Below are 26,957 nucleotides of genomic sequence, written 5' to 3'. Positions count from 1 at the left end.
TGACAGGCAGAGCCAGAGCAGGACGGGAAGCCACTACGCTATGACCTCTTTGTGAAGTTTCTTAGTGGCAAGTCTCAGTTTTGGAAGGAGGGTGGGTGGGGCGAACTAGGAAGTGAGCACAATATTCCTTTGTCAACATTTTCTGTTGTTGTTAATCCTCACCCGAGGACATTTTTTGTCAAGATTTTCTGTTGTTGTTAATCCTCACCTGAGGACATTTTTTTGACTGATTTTTAGAGATAGTGGAAAGGAGGGGAAGAGAGAGAAACATTGATGTGAGAGAGACACATGGATTGGTTGTCTCCCATAAGCTCTCCAACTGGGGCCAGGGATGGAGCCTGCGGCGTAGGTATGTGCCTAACCTGATACCCTTAAGCCCATGGCCGGTGCTCTAACCACTGAGAAAACCAGGTAGGGCGCTTTAATTTTCTTTTTTAAAGATGATCTAGGATTTTCCATGCCCTCCTTTTTCCCATCTTCCTCACCACCTCAGTTAATCCAAGAACCCCTAGAATTGGGGTTGCCAGATTTAGTAAATAAAAATACAAGATGCCCAGTAACATTCAGAAGTCATGTAAACAAGGAATAATTTTGTAATATGTTTGTCCCAAATATTGCTTCTCTAAAATTCAAGTCAGGAAGTAGACTTATACTAAAAAAAAGAAGTACTAATTATTTTTCTGATATTCACATTTTACTGGGCATCCTGTACTTTATCTGACTACCCTACATAGAATCCAAATTATGCAGACTCCTTGAGCCCAGCCCTTCTGGCAAAGACCCTGCATGGCAGGTCCTGTCTCTAGGAGCCCTGCTTACATTCACCATGGGATCCCTGGGCTTCCCAGTATGGGGGCTTGTCTACTGCAGTGTCCAGAAACAGCATCCCCAGGAGCAAGTGAGAGGAATGTAACCATCCCATCCTCCCCTTGACACATCAATATATCTGACGTGCACATCTTTGGGATGTGGGAGGAAGCTGAGGTACCCAGAGAAAACCCATGTTGACATGGGGAGAACATGTCAACTCCACACAGACAGTGGCCCCAGTGGGAGTCAACTTTTTTTTCTCATCAATGTTATAAAATGATATCACTCGAAGACCTGCCGTATCTGGCCCCCAACTTAAGAACCCTCCAACTAGACAGAAGGCCAAAGACCTTCCCAATTCAGTTTAGGTCCAAGCTAAATGCTTTTTCTTGTCAATTCAGACCCAAGTACAACTTAAGACTCACTTCCTCCCTACACACCCCCATTACTGTCTTCCTAGATGGTACCCCTTGATTGTTGCCAATTCACAATTGCCCTCTGATGTTTGATAATCAACCCCAAGCATACTGGATTTGATTTATTCTCATCCAGATAAAAATCTAACTTCTCGTTGTACTTTTTTCCTAGTACCTCCCACAGGATTAATATATTTCCCAGGGGCAGAAACGTTAATGTAATGGTGGTGGTGGTGGTAACATTTTAGCACTTAATATAGTCTAGCCAATGTGCCAAGTACTTCACATGCATTATTTAATTTCATCTTCAAAACAACCTTTGAGGTAAGTATATTATTATTCCCATTTTACCACATGAGGACAGTGACACAGAGTTCAGATAACTTGCCCAAGGCCACAAGGCAACTAAGTAGCGAGCTGGGATGGGAGTCATCCACATGTAAGCATCAACTGAAAAAGTGACCAGGTCTCGCAGGAGGAAGCCGTGCCAGCAACGAAGGGGTCCAGAGGCGAATGGTAGGATAAGAACTGAGCACCCCTTGACGTTTTTATATCTAAGGGCTAAAAACAGTGATTTGGTCCAATAAGGAGCTCATGTTATTGGATGGATGGATAGATGGATGGATGGATGGATGGGCCAGTGAAAGAAAAAATGGATGAGCAGATAGGTGAGTAGAAGGTGGAAGATTTTTAAGGAAAACAAGGGAAATTGCATGAAGAAATTATTTAAGAAGACTGAACCTATATAGGGCTATTATACAATGTCCCTTAAAAGATGCCAACTGCCCAAGTGGACCTGAAAATGGACCCTCCACTTTTAGCCCAGAGTACCTTAATTACACGTGTAGCCCTAGCTCTGGGCTCTGGGACCCTAATGGAAAAAGAAGTAGAGGGGACCTGGAGAAGGGGAGCTGGAGAAGAGGCAGGCTTGGCACATTCAGCCCTGGAGAATGATAGATGAGATTAGGGAACCTGATGCAGCAATCAGAGACAAGGACTTTGTAGGAAGAGCAGAACCTTGTGAGGGACCCCATGTTTGCTCCATTGTTACTGTTAATTTATTATCTTGCTGTCTATGCTACTTTACCTTTGTTACTTTTACTTCTTTATTGGTTTCCTTGTAGTCATTCTCAGTAAAACCTGAGAAGATAAAGGATCTGTTTGCAATCTTTAGGGGACAAAAGGGGAGATGGGAATCTGCATCACACATACACACATCCAGACATGGGGGAAAGGACACTAAAGGACTAAAGTGGGCCTAGCCTTTAGACCTCAGCCCTACCAGCCAAGACCCCTGAGCGAAGGGTCTAGTTGGTTCCTGAGAGGTTCATGGTAGGCAGTATCCCAGAGAATAGGCAGGGGTCCTCAAACTTTTTAAACAGCGGGCCAGTTCACTGTCCCTCAGACCGTTGGAGGGCTGGACTATAGTTTTAAAAAAAAAAAACTATGAACAAATTCCTATGCACACTGCGGGCCCAGGACGAGTCGGCTGCTAAGCAGGACAGGCAGCGGCACCTGGCGGGCCGGATAAATGTCCTCGGCGGGCCGCATGTGGCCCGCGGGCCATAGTTAGAGAGACGCTGAGCTGGGAAAGCCTAGGGTTTGGTCTTGGGGGGGTCACTGGCAACCAGTGAAGTGGCTTTAGACAAATCTGGATCAAATGAACAAATACAACTTCATAACGAGGCCAATCTCTTCCAACTCCTGTTCTACTCAAGATTTCTGTTGTTTCTGATCACTAATCCTCCACATGCTACTACTTATTTCTTCCTTCCACCTCTGACATGGCCTGACCATCTCTACTGGTTGGCTTTCTAAAAATTAATTATCTAATTTTTATGGTCACCTCTTTATAAAACAGTTCAAGCAATACAGAAATGTATGAGATAGAAAAGGAGAGTCCTTACATAATCCTAAATAAATGATCTCTATTAGCATTTCATGTATATTCTCCCCTCTAAATTAATGCACATAAAATTATAATACATACTCATTCTACATACATGTGTATTGAAAATAGAATCATACTATATATACTGATCTATAATCCAACTTTCTCACATAATTTCTTTGCCATCTTTCCGTAACAAAACAGAAGGTAACCTCATCACTTTCAACAATTGTTTATTTCAGCAGTCGCCAACCTTTCGGACCTCACAGACCACCAGTGGTCCGCAGACCACCAGTTGGCGACCGCTGGTTTATATAACATTCACTATATGGTTTTACTAGAGTTTATTTAACTATTCCTTTTTTTTTTTTTTAAATATATTTTATTGATATTTTACAGAGAGGAAGGGAGAGGAACAGAGAGCTAGAAACATTGATGAGAGAGAAACATCGATCAGCTGCCTCCTGCACACCTCCCACTGGGGATGTGCCCGCAACCAAGGTACATGCCCTTGACCGGAATCGAACCTGGGACCCTTCAGTCCGCAGGCCGACGCTCTATCCACTGAGCCAAACCGGTTTCGGCTATTCCTTTATTGATGAATGTTTTAAAGTCCCCGTTTGTCACTACACTAAAGAATATGGTGAGGAACATCCTTATACATAATTACAATGTTCTTCTCTTAGGATGAATTACATGAAGTAGAGCCACCAGGTCACAGAGTACACACATTAAATATTTCCAATCCCTATTGTCAAAAGGCCCTCCAGCCCTAGCTGGTTTGGCTCAATGGATAGAGTATCGTCCTGTGGACTGAAGGGTCCCATGTTCCATTCCGGTCAAGGGCACATGCCCAGGTTACAGGCTCAATCCCCAGTAGGGGGCATGCAGGAGGCAGTCGATCAGTGATTCTCTCTCACCATTGATGTTTCTATCTCTCTCTCCCTCTCCATTCCTCTCTGAAATCAATAAAAACTATATTTAAAAAAAGGCTCTCCAGAAAAGCTAAATAATTTAGACTCCTGCCAGTAGTGTGTAAAATTTGCCCTCTACCCTCAACTCAATCAAGGGTGTTTTGGATCAAAGGAGTTAACACCTTCAGCAAGATAAAGTCTCTGACTCACAAAACTGCCCTTGGAACTCATCCATACTCACCTCACCAATTCCGCCTCTTCAAGGAAAACAGACAGAGTTTTATTACACTTGTCCAGGGTTTAAGAGCCTAACCGGGGTCAACTCTGGGCTGCATTAGAGGACGAATAATTACACAGGTCTCAGGTGAAGACAACTATTCCACAGAGAGGTCCTTAGCACTGAACTCAGAGCACAAAGCAGAGAGGACACACATAGGACCCTTGTCAACATCCAGAGAGCCCGTAGCTTCTGCGAGACAGACCCCTGCAGAGGAGCAGCTGCTGGAGCTGAGATGTATATCCCCACTCATCATCCTTGTCCTCTAAGGGGCTTTGGAAACCGCAAGATCAGAGCGAGGGCCAAGAACACATATTTTAGCAACAGCAAAGAAAGTTCTTTAAAATAAACCCACTGCCACGAATCAGTGTAGCATAAGTTTTCATGTTACCAGTACCCCGAGGGAAAAACTGTTCTTTGTTAATATTCTTTCAGTATGAATACTGATCAGCACCATAAGCATCAAAATGTTTGTTTCACTTCTAAAGGCTATTTCTACAGTTCTTCCCTGTCTTTTTAAACAGAGCTCACCAGACAGAAGTAGGATGCTACTTAAAGATCACAGTCATATTATGCGCACCCAGCATCCCACTGTGCTAGACAACGGTGTTGACCACTCGAAACAACAGGGCAAGAGGGCTGAAGGACCCAGTTTAATATACTTTTTAAATGTAACTACTCTCGTGTTTATGTCTCCCCACATCATCAGCTATCACCTCCTCTCCTCTCTAGCAGATGCCACCTCTCCATTTTAGAGCCATAAATGGCCCTCTCCGGCTGTGTATGCCATGAGAAGCAGAAAGTAAGCAGAGTAGAACTGCAAATACATGATGAGTAACGTAGCTAAGGTTGAACAGGTCACCTGGGAGTGAAGTGGTTAAGTTCTGGTGCACAGACTTTGTGAAGCTACTTCAAGTGCCATTCTTACATCTGGTCATGTGCCTTAAAATGGCTTGCAGATAGCCCTATCATGTCCTTGGTGGAGGGCTTTTGTTTTTGACACACAGAAGCAGGTAACTGGCCAGCCACCAAATGTAAGAAGTGTGAGGAGTGCAAGGGTGATCCTAGGTCTTGGGTCCAGGGCTTTCAAAAGAACACATCAACTGCTTTCCCCCACAGCAAGTGAGACAAACATCTAGTCATACAAGTACAGCACCACAAGTAAACAAGTCTTCTGCTGGCTCTATGCTTCTGCTAAAAGAAGAAAAAAAAAAAAGTGCTGCAAATGTTGTTATTTCTTTCCCTTACTTAAGTCATCTGGAAAATCTCCAACTAGCCAACAATTTGGTTTACAAAATTCTACTCCTCGGCACAGCAATTGAGATCTATAAGGATAACATCGCAAAGTGAAGAGAGTGCTGGGTTCAAGGTCAAGAGATGACCTTGGGCCAATCACATACCCTTTTTTTCAGCGTGGTTTTCCCATCAGTGCAAAATGGGGCTGACACCCTCTCTTCTCCAGGAACAGAGGGCCACCATAGAGAGTGTGAGGGGATATGACGGTGACCACCTGTCCTCTGAGGGGGTCTGCCAGGCTGAGCCTCCCACTCAAGCTTTGAGTGTTCACGAACTTCAGGACACGGGCCATCTGATCCAGCCACACCAGAGGATCCTGAGAGTCCCAGAAGGAACCAAGAAGGAAAGGAGAGCAATGACAAGTCCCAGTTTGACAACAGCAGGCTGCAGCCCGGAGTTCCACTGTCAGCTTCAGAAATCTCTTTACACAGGAAAACCAGCCTCCGTCCAAGAAAACCTTATCTATAACCCCAATAAATAAAACACATTAAAAGTGCCATTAGAACTTAATTATTTAAGTTATAGTATCTTCTTGAAGTATAACGAAACTGTCCTCATGAACATAATTTTAAATCTCAGTGAAGCATTTAATACATTTCTCTTTTAACTACTACATACGGAAAGTCCTGATTCATATACAGTTGCAAATGGTACCTACAAATATTTAACCTTTTACTTGTAGCCTGGGGAATCTACTCGATAAAACTAATCCAGACACCTGAAGGTAGGACAGTAGGAAAATTGTAAAGATAGGTAACATTTCTTATTAGGAAATGTTCAATTCAGAGAGAGTTAAAGAGTGGTTTCACCAGTCAGTTTAAGCTTTTATTTCTGGAGAAAAACACTGTTAAGATGTATCTTAGAACATAATTCAACGTTCAATGAGGTCAAGCTCTAAAAATCCTCAGATATTTAGTACCAGGCTGTGACAGATATTTACACAAAATTTCAAGAGTCCAATTTATTTTGTTTCGCACATTAAAGTTCAAACTAAGTTTCAATTTCATCACTCACACTCGACCCACCCTTATAAATAAGCCTGGTGAGAACACAAGCCCGCATTGCCTAATGGTGATCATTCAACTTACTTTAAAAGTTTCAGCAACATACACACGTGAGGACAACCAGACTGTATGTGAGGGATTCAGGCAAGGGAGATTCCTTTGCCAGCCGATATAGGAAAGTGATTTACCACCTCATGTGAAATATTTATAGCTCAACCTTTTCTTGAATGGTCAACAACCTGTAGTATGAAAAAGTAAACTCCTAAGAATTATTATCCACATCACCACAGATAACATCTTAGTATAATGTATACATTGTATGTTACATGTATAGCACCATTTTAAAGGTTATCTGTTTGATAAGCAGGTTTTGCATATACAAGACACAGCTTCTGGTAATAGCTGGTAGACAAACCAACATCTTGGTAATTTTCACTGTCATCGTCTTCACAATGAGATAAAATTTTCTTCACTTCTATATGTGTCCAGTGTTTCAATGGGTCTTTCTCATGTTTGCCTGAATACACATATACAAATGCCAGCTAAATTCTGACATTTGCAACATCCACACTTCCAGGGAGATAGATCGCAAGGGCATGAGTATCCAGGCTTGGAGCCTTCCCTAAGCAGGGTGAGCGCCGGGTTCTTCTCGGGACTGCATCATTCTACAATGACACCAGCTAAGTTCACAGAGGATGGTGCGGTGAGGCCTTTGAAGCCATGAGAGCATTTTTCAGATAAATTCCTTATCTCCCCTTCATTTATCTCTTCTTCTGGAGAATTCACTAGTTCTTTCATTTGGGGGTTGTTTCTTTGTTTCCTCATTTTGGTTGTCTGTTTGGGTTTGTCATGAGAGCATTTTTCATGTTAGATTAAAACTTGGGTGGTAGAATTCTCAAATTCTGAAGAACAGGGTAAATGCTCAGGGCCTAGGAAAATGTGAGCAGATACAAAAGACCTGCTGGTTCTCAAAAATGGAAATTACAAGAAAGAAGAAATGTGGATTCTTCTGTCAGCTCAGCTCCTGCCTGGGCCCTCAAGCCAAGCAAGAAGCCCAGGTTTCGAGAGCAGGGGAGAAGTTTAGTCCATTCCCCCTTCTCTCCTTCCCAGAGGGTGGAAGCTTTTTCATTCATTCACTCACTCACTCACTAATTCAGTCATCCCACAGATATCCACTGGATGTCTACATTACAAGGCTAGAGAGCTAGGCATACGCATGGCATATGTTTTTATCAGCATACGTTTAATTATATTTTATTTTGGACAGTTCTGCCCTTAAAGATACCAAAAATGAGTAACCATCATCAGAACCACGACTCACTCCTATTAATAAAAGTTACAGCACTTGGAAATGTAAGCTATTACCATCACTTCCAAATACTTTTACTTGTACACACACACTCTGAGCTCCTCTGTACTAGGCAGAATACAAGGCTGAGATACAGTTACTCCCCTCCAGGCGCTCAGTGGGAGAGAATGAGGTAAGTTCAAGATGTAGAAGACAGTGTGATTAATGCTAATGTTGAGTTACAGTATGGGGGACTGAGGGAAAGAAGGAAGGCTTAGTTACAGTATCGTGTAGGAGCTGGGAAGGCTGCTGTGAAATAATGGACATTCTCTTTAGAAGAAGAGCTCACAATGGCAAGAGTGTATCCCAAGTAAGTGCAGGTGGAGGAGAAGGCACAGAAGCAGAGAGATGGTTGCGCGTGGTTGAAATTGGGGAATACTGGGTGGAGTGACTGGCCATGGTTGAAATTGGGGAATACTGGGTGGGAGTGACTGGCTAGGACCATGGTCGGCAAACTGCGGCTCGTGAGCCACATGCGTCTCTTTGGCCCCTTGAGTGTGGCTCTTCCACAAATTACCACGGCCTGGGCGAGTCTATTTTGCAGAACTGGCGTTAGAAGAAGTTTAAGTTTAAAAAATTTGGCTCTCAAAAGAAATTTCAATCGTTGTACTGTTGATATTTGGCTCTGTTGACTAATGAGTTTGCTGACCAATGGGCCGCTAGGAGGTTGGAAGAGAGGACCAAGACTTTCTCATTCAGAGTTAATATAATGGGGGTCACCTGGTATCAGACACTTCAATCATCTGAAACGTCTCAGAGCAGGGAAGAGTGGCTCGTTCAGCAAAATCCCATATACCAAACTGAGTGGTCACACTGCATTCTCCCTGAACTTGTCAGGAGGCTCGTCTAACACACACATCGCACACACATCGTCTTCCTCTCGTCTAGGTACATGGAGGGGAGCTCCCAAAACCAACCAACCACAATGCCGACTCAGCTGTAATTGAAGATAAGTATAATAGGACGTGTCTCTGACTTGGCAGGAGTCGAGTTCTTCCAGCATAACTCTTTCTACTCTCTAAAATGAAACCCATGCCGGTTTTTTTTTTTTACAGCATGTCCAGAGCCACTCTGCTTCCAGGGGATTTGCAGTTTTAGCCAATTTGCTTAGAGGATAGCTGTGCAAATTTGCACTACCCCATGAGCCTGGGTTTGAAAAGGAGGGGAGGGATCTCCAGCTATAATAGGAAAGAATTTAATAAAAAGCAGAAGCCAGAGCCCATGCAAACAATGGCTGCTCTTGCAGGTCAACTCACGCTGGGCACCGCTCACCCAGCTCTCCAAGGAACGCAACAAATAAATCCCAGTGGCCCCAAAGTCATCCCCTCCACAGGTATATTCTGAATGCCTATTATAGGCAAAGAACTATGGAGAATATAAAGTTGTATGAGCCACAGCCCATACCCTGAAAGAGCTTACAGTTTAGGAGGAAGGACACCTACAAAGGATGGTTAAACACGCTGGACTTAAACACACTGGACGGTGAAAGTGGCATGAAGACATTGATGGGCCAAAGGGAGTGAAGATTCCCTTCTGGTAAAGGAAGAGCAAACTGCGAGAAGACTTCCTGAAGGAGGCAGCTGTAGAGAAAGCCAGTGTGCTAGGGGCCATTATCCCCAGGGACTGGGCAGAGGAATCCAGGCTCAGCAAGCATGGGTGACTTGCACAAGGTCACACACATCATCAGTGGCAGAGCCAAGAACCAAAGGTCCCCTCCTCTGCTAAAAGCTTTCCTACGAGTACAGCACATTGAGAAAATGCCGTGAATCCAATTTGTAGGAAGGATACCTAATAGGGCACCAGGCTAGAGAGATACACTGAGGCCACAATGCGGGGTCTCCTACTCCATGCAGAGGGAATGCACGCGCTGGTTGGGGATGAAGCATGTAGGGACTGGGAGGCTTTTGAGGAATGAGAGTTTTGGATCATGTGTAGGTACTAAGAGCCACGGGGGCCAGCCGGTCTGGGTTTGTATCCCAGAGCTGACAGCTATGTAAAACTGTGGACAAGGTATTTAATGTCTCTGTGCCTCCACTTCCTCATTTATTAAGTGGGGAGGATAATCCTAAACCCACTTCACAGAATTATTGTCAAAATTAAATGAATTGCAAAGCAGTAAGAATAATGCTATCCGTAAGAACTGCTATCAAAGTATTATTAGATAATGAAGGTTATAATGACGCAGCAACTTAATTAACCAGATGAGACTCATTGAGGTTGGCAGATTATCTGAGGGAGGACTGGAGTAGTTCAGACAAGAGAAGATGGTAGTAGCTGCAGGGGGAATGGAAAGGAAGCAACCGATTTGAGGGATCTGAGAACTGGGAAGGAGAGATGTTTCCCTGAGGCTTGCAGCCTGGGAAAAAGGTAGTGCTGCTGGGGGGTGGCCGCTCAGCAACAAGACTCAGAGGATTCTTTGCTGGACTCTGCTCCTTGCACATCCAGGCACACCTCTCTGAGTCTTCCATCTCTATAATGGGGCTAACAATTGTTACCCTTTCTACTTTTGGCATTGTTGTGCAAACTTGGCCACAGGCATTAAGACATAAAGCACTGTACAGATAAAAGGGGCAAAATAAGAAAGAGTTGTGACAAGGGATCAGCCTGGGGAGTGAGCCCCGGGAGAGAGAGGAAACCCAAGTTAACCTTCCCAGATAGAAACATTGAGGGTCAGTTCCACATTCTCACCCTACATAACTGCAGGCTGGTGCCAGCCCAGGAACAGAAGATAGCACCCCTCAAGGGTCTGGTTCAAGGGGTAGACCAGAAGGCAGCCCCCAATAGGGACAGCAGGATTCACCATTCCAGGGCACACCAGAGATAAAGTTTGACGTGCAGAGAAAAAGAACACCCGTTGACTCTACCTCCTCCAGCTCTCCGGTCATAAAGCCTGTGAACAGATCAAAAGAAGGGTCTGGAGCCAGCCAGAGAGGGCTGGGGAGGAGAAAGCAGTCCCTGAAGCAGGCAGCCCTCCAGCATTTGCCTTCCACTGTAACCAAATGTTTGTTTACATGCCCTACATTATCTTGTCACTCCTTGGATAAGATTTCTTCTAGAAACTCATTTTTTTTTTTTTATGTTAAGTGCAGCCTATATCCTCAAGGAAACAATAAAAATCAGCAGCTTGCCGAAACCGGTTTGGCTCAGTGGATAGAGCGTCGGCCTGCGGACTGAAGGGTCCCGGGTTCGATTCCGGTCAAGGGCACGTACCTTGGTTGCAGGCATATCCCCAGTAGGGGGTGTGCAGGAGGCAGCTGGTTGATGTTTCTCTCTCATCGATGTTTCTAGCTCTCTATCCCTCTCCCTTCCTCTCTGTAAAATATCAATAAAAATATATTTAAAAAAAAAAAATCAGCAGCTTGTATTCCCCATGTAAGTTTCCTTCCTTCCTTCCTTCCTTCCTTCCTTCCTTCCTTCCTTCCTTCCTTCCTTCCCTTTCCTTTTTGTTAATCCAAGGATGTTTTTCCCATTGATTTTTAGAGAGTGGAAGGAAGGAGGAGAAACAGAAAAAGAGACACATCAATATGAGAGAGACACATCAATTGGTTGCCTCCCACCTGCACTCCGACCAAGACCAGGGCTGGGGAGTGAGCGTGCAACTGAGGTATGTGCCCTTGACTGGAATCGAACCTGGGACCCTTCAGTCTACAGGCCAACACTCTATCCACTGAGCCAAAGCGGCTAGGGAAAGTTTTCTTTATTTTACGTTCAGTAGGAAATCAGGACCCCAGCCCAAGTCTCTTCTCTGGTAGACCCCATGCACCTCCTCACATCATTCACCACCACAGATGGGAACCGTCTCCTTAACACAATTCTCTCTCCCACTAGCCAGGGGCTCCTTGAAGGTCCTTAAAAGAGCCTGGAGTCCTCATTCTTCTCTGAACCCCCACCACCCAACACAGACCCTGGCACATACACTGAAATTTCAGCCCATCTTTGGCACCCAAAAACAGTGAGAGCACATAGGCACACCCGCTCTAATCACACAACTCTCCTCCATACTCAAAAAAGACTTTCAACAAAGCAGCACCTCATTTGTTCAAATCTTCCTTGTTTGGTTTTCCAAAAACCTGACTTCCCAGATAAAAAAAGTGGGGGGAGGACCTAATTTAGGTGTGAGATCTTAGTTTGTGTTTTGAGAGTTCTGTTTGATACAGGTTCTGAAAAAGTAAAAGGCCTTATCACTCCAAAATGCAGTCACTAACTTCAAACCACACAAGAATCGTGCCTTCTCCTTTCAACCAACTTTCCCGTCTGACTTTCAACAGTTTTTAAGTTGATAAACCGAAGGAAGCCTTTATTTAAAGAAAGAAAAAAAGATCTAAGCAAACAGTTCCGAGTGTTCTCTAAGAATGTAGACTCTAAGAATACAATCTGTCCACACAAGGATAAACGCAGTTTTATTAAAGAAAACACAACAGGCTTACACACACTCCCTTCAAATAGTGTACACTATACACACAAAGAAGCAAACGCAGACTCAAAGGGACAACAGAGTCACCAGTGGGGGCCTGCTATGGTTTTACTCAAAAGCTCAACTCTAAGGCAGGAGCCTATGCTAGAGACAGACTCCTGGCTTTGTCCTTCCCACGGTGATCTCTCTCACGACCATCCAGAGGAGCTCAGGAGATGACTACGGAATCATGCAGTAGAGTTACTTTATTGAAGAAACAGTGAACCGGATTAATCATCCACAAAACCAAGCCCCTTGGCACTAAATATGTTCAAGACTTCAAACACTCCTGGAGTTTCAATTTATTCTAAATATAGACCTGAAATCATAAACTAAGGAGCGAAAGCAGCGGGGTTTTAAATGATTGACCAACTCCATTCAAATATCCCACACTTCTCTTCTGAGAGAAAACAAATGCATCAAGAAATACAATTTCTGTCCAGGCCTGGTGGCTTAGTTTGTTGGAGCAGCATCACAGACACCAAAAAGGACGCTGGTTCTGCTCCTCCTCGCTGAGTGTGAACAGGAAGCAAAGGATCTATGTTTCTCCCTCACATCAATGTTTCTCTCTTTTTTTTTTAAATGTTTTTATTGATTTCAGAGAGGAAGGGAGAGAGGGAGAGAGAGATAGAAACATCAATGATGAGAAAGAATCATTGATTGGCTGCCTCTTACACACCCCACACTGGGGATTGAGCCCACAATCCAGGCATATGCCCTGACCTGACTGAGAATCTAACTGTGACCTCCTGGTTCATAGGTGGACACTCAACCATTGAGCCACACTGGCTGGGCTCTTTCTCCCCCTCCCTTCTTTCCCTCCTTTTCTCCCTACCTTCATTCCCTCCCTCCCGTTCTCCTTTCCTCCCCGCCCTTTCTCTCTTCCTTCCCTTCCCTCCCCTCCCCTCCCCCCCCTCCCCTCCCCTTCCCTTCTCTTCCCTTCCTTCCTCTCTCTAAAATCTGTAAACATATACTTGGGTGAGGATTTTAAAAAAGAAGAAAAGAAATACAATTTCTATAAATTCTCCCATCATGGGAACAAAAGTGTGGCCTTTAAGAACATTAGCAGAGCCCTAACCGGTTTTGGCTCAGTGGATAGAGCATCAGCCTGTGGACTGAAGGGTCCCAGGTTCGATTCCAGTCAAGGGCATGTACCTTGGTTGCGAGCACATTCCCAGTAGGGGGTGTTGCAGGAGGCAGCTGATGGATGTTTCCCTCTCATCAATGTTTCTAACTCTGTATCACTCTCCCTTCCTCTCTGTAAAAAATCAATATATTTTTTTAAAAAGAACATTAGCAGAAACTAAAATACATGCAAAACTTATTTCTACCACACTCCACAGATAAAACGACACTATTTTGTTTAATAATTTAAAAATATATTGTGTGTTTATAGTTTGGATCCTCTCACTACTTGAGCATTTGTCAAGCACCTGGATGTCAGAATTATAAAACTGAATGACCATTCTGCTCCTGTCCACAAGGAGCTCACACGTTGGGTATTTGCACCTAAAATGAAAGGGTTTAATGGGTGATGCTCTTTTATCTAAGAAACTTTTAGTAATAGAAAAAAGGTCCGAGGTTCTCTTATTTTCCCCAGTTAAAGAATTGGCATAAATAGAATAATCTAAAAGGGAGATGCTGCTAAACCCAAAGTTGGGGAATTTGAATCAGAACATTATTCACCAAAGGACCTGCTAGGTGGCAAGGCCTGCGCTAGATATTGATCACAATCAATCTCCACTCTTCATAATGAATTCATATACCACTTGGCCAACTTTCCTAGATTAAAACACTCCCAGGCCTGCGCTTGACTCAATGGCAGAAAACTAATGCTTCCCCCAAAAGATCACACATTCACTTTACTCTATCTGAATAATTTCTGAAACAGTGGGCTGGGTCCAGATAACTCTACATGAAGCTAATCTTCAACAAGTGGGGCCAGGAGCTCCGGTCACTGGGATTTCATTCATTCCAACTCATTCAACAAAAATGTATTAAGCACCAACACCAGTGACTTTCTCAACACTGAGCAGTTATACTGGCAAAGAAAACAGACATGAAGTCTTCCCTCATGGAGTTTCAATTTATTCTAAATATAGACCTGAAATCATAAACTAAGGAGCGAAAGCAGCGGGGTTTTAATCTAGCAAGTAAGTCAGGTAGTCAACACAGATTATTCGTTTATTTTATGCAGAGAAATAAATGAACAGGATGCAGGGATTCTGAATGACAAGCAGGGTGGGGAGGCAGAGAGGAAGACAGGCACATACTGGATGGGATGGTTAGGACAGGAAGAGTCTCTTTGAAGAGAAAACCCTACAGAAGATATATTCTTGTAACTTTCAAAATATCTGTTACAAAGGCCAGTATGACTGTTACTAAAAAATGTTCTGAATAACTAATATATATAACTTAGAAAAGAGAAAAGTATTTTTAAAAGAATGATGCTAAATTAATTTATAAATTAAATGAAACCCCAATAAACACAGTTTCAGAAAAAGTTTTAAAATAGACAAAAGTGTTTCTAAAAATAAAAACATAGGTAAACTTGTGGGAAAAAAACAGGGGGAAGAGAGGATCCAAGATGGCGGCGTAGGTAAACACCTAAACTGCTGCCTCGCACAACAATTTCAAAAGTACAACTAAAAGACAAAACGTCTATCACCCAGAACCACAGGAAAGCTGGCTGAGTGGAAGTTCTACAACTAGAAGGAAAGAGCAAACAGCATTGAGGGGTGCACAAGTGCTGAAAAGCTGAGGTACGGAGGCGCGCAATCCGGGCTGGCGACGGGCGACTGGGAGCGCTGCTGTTTTCAACCCGAAGGGAGATAAACTCCCGATTACTCCGAACTTGTTTCTGGGGAGACGCGGGGGACCCAAACTCCTATGGGGAGAAGCTGGACTGTCTGCCATCGGGTTGGAAAGTGAGGGAGGCTTGCTTGCAGGGCTGCGCGCAGGAACAATTGTTTACTGTGCTGGGGCGCGGGACGTGGGGACACTGTCAGAGACGCAGAGCTGGCTCACTGGCAGCCATCGCTGTTTGCCACGCCCTAGCCTAGTCAGGCCCTGAGACCCTGCCCCACACAATCTACAAACCCACCCAAGCTCCAAGCAGCAGCTTTAGCATATGAATGGCCTGCCCTATCACAGCTTAACCTAGCAAACTTGCAGCCCAGGTCAGACAGCTCCAAAACCTCCAAACCCCAAGCAAAGAGGAGAAAACTGTAGTTCTCGCTGTAGCGCCTGCTGCGTGGCCTCAGACAGTAGCTGACCTGCACCCCATTGGAGATGCAGAAGCCAGTGTACCTAGTGGTCAGTGTGAGACACCAGATTTCAACTCCTCACATCCATAAGTGACACATTTAAGAGGCAGACTCAGTGAGCACCAAAGCCCCACTGAAACAAGTCCTGCACCATAAGCGTGTCTCCAGCGCAGCAGTTCTTCCATTATAGACACAGTGGGTCCTCACAGCCAATTGGCCTGGAGGTCAATTCCTCCCAGTGTACCAATAGCAATCAAGGCTTAACTACACCAAGACTTTGCACTCAGCCCACAAAGGGGTGTACCAAGAGCGTCCACCTCAGGTGATTGGGGAGGCTGAGCTACTGGCCCCTATAGGTCATCTACCACACAAAGCCACTCCATCAACACAGGGAAGCAGCAAAATGCAGAGACAAAGAAACATGTCACAAATGAAAGAAGTGGAGGAAAGCAAACTACTGGACGACATAGAGTTCAGAACCACATTTATAAAGTTACTCAAGAATCTTCTAAAAACTGCCGAGAAACTTGATGAGACCTTCAAGGACCTTAATGAGAATGCCAAAAAAAAAAATGGAAAAGGACCAGTCAAAAATTAAGTATACACTGTCTGAAATAAAGAATATACAGAAACTCAACTGTAGATCAACGTACCCCGAGAATCAAACCAAAGGCCTGAAATATGAGGAAACAAAAAACACCCAACCAGAAAAACAAAAAGAAAAAATCCAAAAATATGAAGATAGTGTAAGAAGCCTCTGGGACAACTTTAAGTGTACCAATATCCGAATTTTTGGGGTGCCAGAAGAGAGAGAGCAAAATATTGAAAACCTATTTGAAGAAATAATGACAGAAAACTTTCCCTACCTGGTGAAAGAAATAGACTTACAAGTTCAAGAGGCGCACAGAACCCCGTACAAGAGGAATCCAAAGAGGACCACACCAAGACACATCATAATTAAAATGCCAAGGGCAAAAGACAAAGAGAAAATCTTGAAAGCAGCATGAGAAAAGCGGTTAGTTACCTACAAGGGAGCACCCATACGTCCATCAGCTGATTTCTCGGCAGAAACTATGCAGGCCAGAAGGGAGTGGCAAGAAATATTCAAAGCGATGAACAGCAAGAACCTACAACCAAGATTACTCTACCCAGCAAAGCTATCATTCAGAGTTGAAGGTCAGATAAAGAGCTTCACAGATAAGAAAAAGCTAAAGGAGTTCATCACCACCAAACCAGGATTACAGGAAATGCTGAAGGGTATAGGAGGAGGAGGAGGAGGGGGAGGGGGGAGGAGGAGGAGGAGGAGGAGGAGGAGGAGGAGGAGGAGGAGGAGGAGGAGAAGGAGAAGGAGGAGGAGAAGGAGAAGGAGAAGGAGAAGGAGAAGAAGAAGGTAAAGATAAAAATTATGAACAACAAAATGACATCAAATACATACCTACCAACAAGTGAATCTAAAAATCAAGTGAATAAAAAATCTGAAGAACAGGATGGACTGGTGAATATAATAGAAGCAGGGACATAGAAAGGGAGTGGACTGACAATTCTCAGGGGGAAGGGGTGTGAGGGGTTCAGGAAGAGATTGGACAAAAATCTTACACCTATGGATGAAGACAGTGGCGGGGGGGGGCAGTAAGGGCATGGGGTGGGTTGGGGTGGGGAATCAGGTGGAGGGGAGCTACGGGGGGGGGGGGAGAGGAACACCTGTAATAATCTGAACAATAAAGATTTATTAAAAAAAAAAAAAACGGGGAAAATTCTTAAAAAGGAGGGTAATGAGAAAGAAGTAACTGAATTATGTATTAAAGCCCTTCACAGAGCTATGATAATTAAAGATCCGGTAGATAATGAAACATATATGAATTTAATGTATGGATTCAAGGGGAAAAGATTCAATGAATAGCTGGGACAAGCCAAGCATTAGATAAAAATATCTGGATCCTCTCCTCACTCTTTATAACATACCAGATAAATTCTAGACACATTCAACTATGTGAAGTATGTTATGACTTCTTTTTCTTTTTAAGTAGAAGACTCTTCCAATAAGTAAGATAGTCTTCTGCGTGCAAAAAAAAACAACACCTTGAAACCATAAGAGTTGCTAAATCTGACTTAAATGTAATTTGTGCCTGGAAAAGTTATATAAAGAACAAGGAAACTCAAAAGGTCATGATAAACCTAGAAAGAATATGTGGGATTACCCCATCCCACAGTCCCCTGAAGTTTCCCTGAGAGACTATTAGCAGTGCTTCTTAAATTTTAATATGCATACTGTTCACCCGGAATCTGATTAAAATTAGACTTCTAACTTGGCAGGCCTGGAGTGGGGTCTCAGATTCTGCATTTCTAACCAGCCCCCAGGCAATGTCATGTAGCTAAATATTACAGAACTTCTCTAAAGAGACATGGAGCTAGAACTGAGGAGGCCTCAGATAACTTCAAAGAATCACCTGGGAGGTTTCAGAAGGAACACCCACCTTGTGTCATTCTGATTTAGGTCAAGGGTGAACAGTGGAAACCAATATTTTTTTTTTAAATTCCCTGTGTGACAAAGATATTCAGCCTGATTTGAAATCCAGTGGAGAAGATGGTCTGAGTTCCTTCCTGCTCTTGCTGTGCTCCAAATGCCACAGAGAGACCTGTCTGAACTTGTAGTTTTAAACCATTCCTTTCCTATTTCCAGATCCCACCTGCCCTCCCGCTCCCACCCCCAAGTCACCTTTCTGCAGCCTTGTCCTAACAATCTCCTTCCACTACAAAGGCTGACAAAAGGGAGAGAGCACAGCACAGGAGGACTAGGAGCATAGTTAAGGGACATCCCACATCTGACATCCCTGTGAGGGCTCAGGCTTGGTCACTGTTTAACCATTACTGGCTGTGTGATCCCAGGTAAGCCTCCTATCCTCTTAGACTCCACTTCCTCATTTACAAAACCCAGGTTGTTCTGAGGCATAATCAAGTTAACCTACTGGAAGAAATATGTGTAAACTGTAAAGCATCACAGGAACATTAGTTATTTATTAGGTATGTGACGTCTGGGAACACACACAATTCCAAACCACTCACATTGACGTCCCAATAACTTTGTACATCATTCCCCTTCCCATGACTTCTCAATTCAAGGAAAACAGGTTTCTCCAGGTTTCCATTTTCTAAATATACAAATTAAACTTCATGAATAAAAATAGGTAGAACATAACATTTCATATCCAGCCTAAACTGAAAAGGGCTTCAAATTTGTAGAACATGCCAACAAATGAATGCTGCATTATATCTGCTAATGTACATGCTAAGGGATTTGCAAAACAAATTCTAACTTCTTAAACAACTTCTACTCCATTTCTAAGTGTTAGGTCCCACCTAAAATGTATACTGCCCCGTTTCCCCCACCCTCCAAATATAGGGAACAGTAGAGGAAGTAGGCGTTTTGTTTCCGTCCGCACAGGCACACATCTTAATTGGTCTCCTCAAGAGAGGTATTTGCTATGTAACCCATTTGCTAATAAAATCCACTGAATTTGGAAGATTCCCTGACAAAGGAAACTTGAAGCACGTGCCCAACAGACACATTGGATCTATCCCTGGGAAGCATCTGCCAAGGGCCACTGAGAGTACACCTTTCGCACTGCGTAGGGATGGGAGGGGAGAAGGAGGTGGCGCCACCAGGCAGGACTCTCAGATCTAATGACACACCTGGCTTCCCTCTTCCAAGGTGCTCAGCCAACCAGAACTCCTCTATGTCCAAGGGGTATGACTAGGAAAATTCCTCACCTGCCACGTTGGAATTAAGCACCCCATAACCTAACTCCACAAGGCATACCAGGCAGCAGAAAGGCCTAAGCCAGGCCTTGAAATGTCCCAGTGTCAGCCACAGGTGAAGGGTCCAGGTAGCTAAGCATCCTCATGATATTCCCTCAGACTAAATCCATAGTAGACAACAGGGGCAGGATAGCAGCCCTGCACAGCCAACCACACAGACTCCAGATACTACCACAGGGAGCATGCTGCCTTCAGAGAGTGGGCCCCTCCAGAACACCACACAGGCATATTTCCCAGCAAAGTGGTTGCCCAGAGACCATTTGGTTTCAATTAACAGAAACCCACTCCCAATAACCTAAGGCGGGGGGGGGGGGGGGGGGGGGGCGGCTAAGGTTCATTATAAGGCCAAGGGGTCTATCAGAAGACCCCTGAATTGGGAACTGCTGCCAGCTCCGATGGGAAATGGAAACCAGGAAATGGAAAACCATGAGGAAATGAAACTATTCCCAAGGTCTCTCACCTCCTCCTCTGCACAACAGCTTTCTTCTTTTCTCTCTGCAAAGCCGTTTGAGTCCACACTTCTCTGTACCCGTGGGTAAAACATCTACTCCCCAGGTAGCTTTTCCCTGAACTACAGTGTGAGCATCAGAGACAAACTAGGATTGCTGTCTCAATCCCAACATATTCAGGAGACAGAGTTAACTCAGCTGGGTCAGATGTGCTCCTTTGATCCAAACATCAGAGAGAAGGTGGGTGAGCTGGTCTAACCATAGAGGATATTTACCTGTCCAGCACAATTACAAAAAAAATAACAGTACAAATGGCAGCTTGATGAACTCCAACCTTTGTTAAAGCCACAAGGTTTTCCAAAGGTATCATCTTGACTTCTTATCATCACTCCAAGGAAGCACAGCTGTATACAGCCAGATGCTCAAATAACAGATAAATGTCTTCTTTGTAGCTTGCTTCCTGGTTGCTCGGGTTTGAGGAAAAAAAAGCATTTTGTTGTTATCAAATAGGAATTTATTTCTGGTTCATCCCTTTGCCTGGAAATGAGCAGGACCTGGACAATTCACGAAAACGTCCTTGAGATCATGAACGCAAGGATGGGGGAGAGAGGCAGCCACGGTGGAGACACACACAACACACACACACAGAGAGAACTGAAGCCTTCAAGGCAGCTGTACGAAAATCATTTTCTCAGGCAGAATCTATTCTGTATAAAGGTTAAATTAAGCAAAGGTCCTTCCTTACAAAAGCCACTGGGCTTTTCATAAAGTAGCCCCAAAGAGTCCATCAGTCAGAGTTTCTTTCACCTAGGGCAGTGGTCGGCAAACTCATTAGTCAACAGAGAGGCAAACCACGGCTCGCGAGCTGCATGTGGCTTGCGAGCCACAGTTTGCCGACCACTGACCTAGGGCAACAAACACATTCCTCACAGGCTGCTCTGTGCAGTCACTAATAAGATATCTGTTACAGGAGGCTTACAAATCCATTTACATTGATTTTAATTAAGGAATCAATCCCTGGCCCTGAACAACTTGGTCCAGAGACGATAAGCAATTCAAGATTCAGTCTGTATTCCCAGCCTAAAATCTGCATTAAAGAGAAGTTAATTCTCAGATCAATTCAGGACAAATAAAAATAATTGGGTTTGTATCTCTCAGCAAAAAGAAACATCTCTTTCAAGTTTAGACAATAACTCTCCACACATTAATAAGAGGAATATATTTCCAGTGATTTCCTAACAAACTCAACTAGGCAAAGGGATTTTTGGTAAAAGCTTTACATCTGGAAAACTGAGGTCAGATATTATGACTCTCAGTCAAACCTTTAAAGCCAACTGAGCCCAACTTTCTCAAAAGCTTATCAGAACCTTTCAGGCCAGACAGAGGTTGAACAGAGAATTACCCAAACACAAAACACAAATGACAAGTAAGAACAAAGTGGCACTCACCAGCCTGGCTGTGCTCTGAATCAGCCGTGCTTCATTAAAGAAGCAAGCAAACTTTTGCATTTGCTTTTATTTTATCTTTTATAAAGGCTGAGGTAGAATTTGACCTTTCTGACCTTTCTGAGCTGACTATGAATTGGAAACAAGCTCAATTTAAAAGACAGAATCAATGTATGACTGCTCATCATTTCATTTTTTTAAATATATTTTTATTGATTTCAGAGAAGAAGGGAGAGGGAGTGAGAAAGAAACATCAATGATAAGAGAGAATCATTGATTGGCTGCCTCCTGCATGCCCTCTACTGGGTATGGAGGCCACAACCCAGGTATGTGCCCTTGACTGGAATCAAACCTGGGACCCTTCAGTCTGCAGGCTGACGCTCTATCCACTGAACCAAACCAGCCAGGGCATCATCATTTCATTTTGTTTCCTTCTTTTTCCTGGTCTACACAGTCTATTTTTAGACTTTTATCAGAACTTCCAATGACTCCTCATAAACCTATAGTGGGAAAAAAAGTCTAGTTTCAGTCCCATTTTCTCAAATTCCCCAGCTAGCCAATACCAATTGTTGCAGGAACAGAAGAGTTAGCCAAAACGTGAAAACACATCACACTTGATTTTAATTTTTTAACATCAAAAAAAAGTCCATAAACTCACAAACAAAACAGAAAGCAGCAGTGAGCCCGCACAGACAGGGACCCCAACCTGTGTCTGCTCCAACTTAGGAACTCAGACAAGTGGAGGCTGCTCAGAAAAGAGAAGAATAAATCCAAGTTGCAGCAGACCCATTACATTAGGAGACAACCACTTCATGTTTCTCCCTTACTTTTAAAAATATTTAATAGGACAGTTATCAAATTGATTTTGAAGTTAGTAAGACCAGCCTGAAACACTGCAAAAGGAATCCCCCACCCCCCACCCTGACAAAGACCCTGTGTATAAGGAAATAAATTGTGAGCAAAAGCAAGACACAGACCAGAGCTCAGGCGGCTGGCACAAGCTTGTGTTCTCTCCTCTCTCCTTCCCTCCTTCCTCCCCTTCCTCTCTTCCTTTCTGTTTCTCAACTGGGTGAACAAAACAAAAGGAGTTGACACTTTAGCTATACATATGGACTCCAGAGCTCTCTGCCTAATGTCAGCTTGCCTGCCCACAAGTTTGAGGATTCACTGGAACACTAAAGCTCCTTGAAACGTTGCCATGCGTTTGCTGGAGCCTTTCGGCAGACGCAGCCTGCCACCTTCCCTGGCTGAGTTGTACAGGGCTGCTCAGCAGAGCAGGGCATGCCAGTGTAGCCTGACATTCAGATCAAGACCACAAATTATAACCAGTTTCAGTAAATTGACTCGAGTGCCTTTGTTCCTCAGACATACATCTTCCTACGGCTCACAAATGCAGGCAGCAGAACCTAACCACCAACGCGACTAGAGCCAACACTGGGAAAGGAAGTTATTGAAGCCTGGATTTCCTGCTTTTGCTTGTAGCCAAGAACTATGAGGCTTGTAGTGGTTTCAGGAACTGACTCATCTAATGATTCATGGATAAGATACTGCTTTTAATATGTTTCTGACCCGACAACTCAAGAACTTCACAACCAATCTGAACCTGTGCTTCACTCTTACTTGCAAATGAACAGTCACAAGCACAATAAACAGGAGGACAAGAGTTAATGAAACAATGAAAACATCACACCAGGAGCAGGAAGAGTGGAATGTGACTATCACATGGGAAGCCATGAGCAAAAGCCTAATCCGTGGGCTGTGACTTGACAGCGTCCAAACTTCCCAACAGTGGATAACAGGTGGGATAAGGTTTATTTTTAGATGTCATTCCCCTAGATGTAAAAATAGATTTAGCACGGCAATATTTTAATTCAGGAGCATCTGGGGTTGTGACTCCAAATACCCAAGATGTAAAGAAGCGTGTAGCTCCAGGTTTAACTGTTATATCTGCAAGCCAGAGAGAGTGCAGGGTTAACCCACTAATGAGTAATGGACAATAAAGGGCTCGCAGTGGAACCCATTCTCTTAACTCATCCTCTAAGGAAGACTGCAATTCGGTTATTTCCAATCACCTTCAGGCCATTGTCCTCCCCTCTCCCCCACCCACATGCTCGCACGAATACACACACACATATACACACACACTCACTCAGTCCTGAAGAGCAAAGCTCTCTAAGAGTAAAAAGTCAGGAGCTGATGCCCCCGTGTCCCCGTGAATTCATTCATCAATGAGAAGTCAGGGGGGAAAAGTTTTCAATCCTCCCTCATCTGCTGATCCTTGGGTCTTTCCTGCCCCCCCAATATAGGACATTCAGCACAGGCCGAGTTGCGGGGGGGGGGGGGGGGGGGGACGGCTTTCAAAGTGTTGACAGGTTTCAACACAAGCCCAGAGGCACAGAGGGAGAGGGGGTAAAGAAAACAAAAAATGTAGACTGGTTGAGGGGTGGGGGTGGAGGAAGCAATGAGAACAGTTGACCAGGCAGGGCCAAAGTGCAGGGCTGGCTGGCAGGCGCTGCTAGGCTGGGCTCCTCAACTGATTTACTGACATGACGTCAGTGGCTCCAGTCCAGCCTTTTCCTTGGTAGCTTTTACCACATGCCTCCTGAAGCCTCCACTCTGCTAGGGAGCCACAGGACCACAATGAAAATTCCCTTTGTGAAATCAAGTTTACCTCGGGGCACAGAGGCCAGCCTGTGAATTACAGGCTCCTCACCCTCTCTATGCCCACCAAGGAAAAGGAAGGGAATAAACCCCAACAATACTGTACTTTCCTTAATACAGAGGAACCATTAAAAGAAGCTAACCGCCTTAAAAAAAAAAATTCTTAAGCCTAAGGGCCTTGGGAGGGGCCCAAAATTTCACAGTTCAGGACACTAATTAAATTCTCAGGGATGTCATCCATGATGATAACTTCAGGACTATTCACTCATTCTGTTGTGAGGCTGTACTGTGACTTTGAATGCATAGGGCTTTGTTTCACCACCACCACCACCACCAACAAAAAGTATACTGAAGTGGAAACTCCAGGCCTGAACAGGACCTCTGAAGAAAGTATTAGTCTGAATGGCTGTGAGAGGTAATAAGAAATTTCTCACCTTCTGGTTATTTAAACAAGGGGTAGACCAAACATCACTAAAATCTTCTGTGAAGCCTAAGTTATCATGAGCTTTGGCCTTTGAGGTAAGAGTCAAACCATGAACTGTCCATGGGGGATTCTTCAATTTGGCCTTTTTCTTAACGGAGAAAAAGACAAGAGGACAAACACAGGCATGGAAGTGGCAAATGAGAGTCAACGGGGCCAGCATGAGACAAAATGTGCAAGGAAACTTTTCTTACCATTGATCAACAAGTTGACATAGTTGGGGGATGGGGAGCAGAGACCCTAGCACCACATTGTAGCCCTGAACTAACATTTCCCACTAAAATAAACCAAAATTCTACAGAAATGATCCATTTTAAGTCCAAGAACATACAAGAAGAGATTGGATAGCAAGTAAGCTATCAAAAACTATCAGGGTCACATCAAAAGGACACATGAGTCAACTAAAGAAACTCCCATTGGCCAAAGATGGTACCAATTGAGCATCAATGAAGAGAATAACTGATGATGCCTTGATGTGGGGTTGGGGAGACGAGAAGAGATAAAACAAAGAACTTATATACTTATATGCATAGCTTGGACATGGGCAATAGGATAGTGAAGACCTGGGGGGATGGGTAGGGACTGGGAAGGAGGGGTGTGGAGGGGGAAAACGGGAGATACCTGTAATACTATCAACAATAAACAATGTATTTTTTAAACAGTAACTACAATGGATTCAAAAGCATCCAATCAGTTAAAACCTATGATTGTATAAGGATACGAAAAAAACAAAAAATAAAAACAGAAACTTACCTTTCCTGTATAAACTATACACCAGGTTAACCAAATAATTGATGAGAAAAAGTCTCTCTAAAAGAGGGCATGAGTGGGGGGGTGAGGGGAGCCAATGAGGGAATAAGGACACATACGTAATACCTTAAACAATAAAGAAAAACAAAAAGAGTATTCTGGGGGCGGGTCTGGTCCTTGGCGGCAGAGGGCACCATGATGGGTGGCGAGGGCACCGCAGCAGTGGGGGAGCGGGTTTCAGGAGTATGGTAGGTACCTAGCTGTTCCACTCCCTGGCTTCCTTGGAGAGCAAAAAGCAATGGAAGGCCCGCTTAGAATTCATCCTGTGCCACCTGCCCGACACCTGTGACCCTCTCCATGGCGGCAGCCACCTGGACCAGCTGCTGTTCCTCTCTCTGGTCTCGGCCACCCACCTCTTCCTGGGTTGCAGTTATAACAAAGACCTTTTAGATAAGGTGATGGAAATGGCTGATGGGATTGAAGTGGAAAACCTGCCCTTTACTACCAGAAGTGAATTAATGAAAAAGCATCAAAGTTAAGGCAGCAGATGCATCACATTTTCATTATCAGCTACAGGCTATCAGGGAGGCTAGGACGAATGTGACTTTGACCACAGAAGCTCTCTTAAGACCCCTGGAATCACCAACATGTAGGAAAGAGGTAGTTGGAATGAAAGTGGCATTTTAAAAGGTCTCATTCTCCCAGGAGCTATCATTGTAAAAGTATGCATGGATATTTATGTATTTATAAATCATGTATTTTTATTCTGTTCTGAATATCAAATTTTGTTAAAATGCATCTTTTTTATTAATGTTGATGTAATAATGGCAGGTCATGGATTTTACACTTTGGATTCCTCAACAATGTACCTTTAAGTGTGATTCTGGTTTTATGGTCTTTCTCTCCCCGCCCGGTCCCCCAATTGAGGCAAGCCAGATCGCTTATTTCCAATTTCTATCTGACGTTTACTCCATCCACATAATCCACTGCCACACACACTCACCTTTTTGTAATGAGGTGAGAGTGAGAATCAAACCATAGGCTTCAGGTACCTCTGCCTCAAGGGAAGAAGCAGCCTTACAAAAGAGCATCTGATCTTACTTTAAAATTGACAAAAGATTTCATAGTTGGATCCAGGCAGCCGGTTGGTCTGTAGTGAAGGTCACTCCCAGCTGCTGAGTAAAGGTCACTTATTTTTTCTGGAGGGAGCCTTAGGCTCTTATCTTCTCCTAGACTTGAGGAACTGCCAAGCACAGAGCCCCCTCAAGAAATTCTTTATTGCAGTGCTGCTCTGCTCTGAAACTCTGGTATTAATTTCCCCCTTTTAGTTAATGTATCTATCTGTTCTTTATCCCTCCCCCGTTCCTCTTTTTTATTTAATATCCACCATTAAGTACTTATCTCCAAGCATAAATACTGAGAGAGAAACATCATTTAGGAGGCAGCAATGTAATAGCCAATCACAGTAGGATTCATTCATCATGGTGCTTGATCCTGGGGACAGTAGTGAATAAGACAGTGGATCCTACTTTAGCTTAACCTACTGATAAACCCAGGTACTTGAACACCGTGAAGTGCTAAAGAGGAGAGCTGGCTGTGGGAGCATGGTATATGGTGGCAGAGACGTGGGACGACTCTTGCCATGACTTAAGGCTACTTACTAGTAAGACCAGGCTGCAC

The 26,957-nt window shown here is 43.9% G+C and overlaps 1 protein-coding gene and 1 pseudogene across 2 annotated transcripts in view; one reads left to right on the top strand and one right to left on the bottom strand.

The window, feature by feature from the left end:
- Window positions 1-26,957, bottom strand: part of TEAD1 (TEA domain transcription factor 1) — a 254,213-nt gene that overhangs the window by 209,375 nt on the left and 17,881 nt on the right. The window lies entirely within an intron of this gene.
- LOC308258171 (CDKN2AIP N-terminal-like protein) lies at window positions 25,473-25,816 on the top strand (annotated as a pseudogene). Its single transcript has one exon. The product of its transcript is annotated as a CDKN2AIP N-terminal-like protein (transcript).

This window comes from Plecotus auritus (genome assembly GCF_963455305.1).
Source record: "Plecotus auritus genome assembly, chromosome: 9".
Classification (NCBI taxonomy): Eukaryota; Metazoa; Chordata; class Mammalia; order Chiroptera; family Vespertilionidae; genus Plecotus; species Plecotus auritus.
Note: the sequence above shows the minus strand (reverse complement) of the source record. Positions and strands in the feature narration are given on the sequence as shown.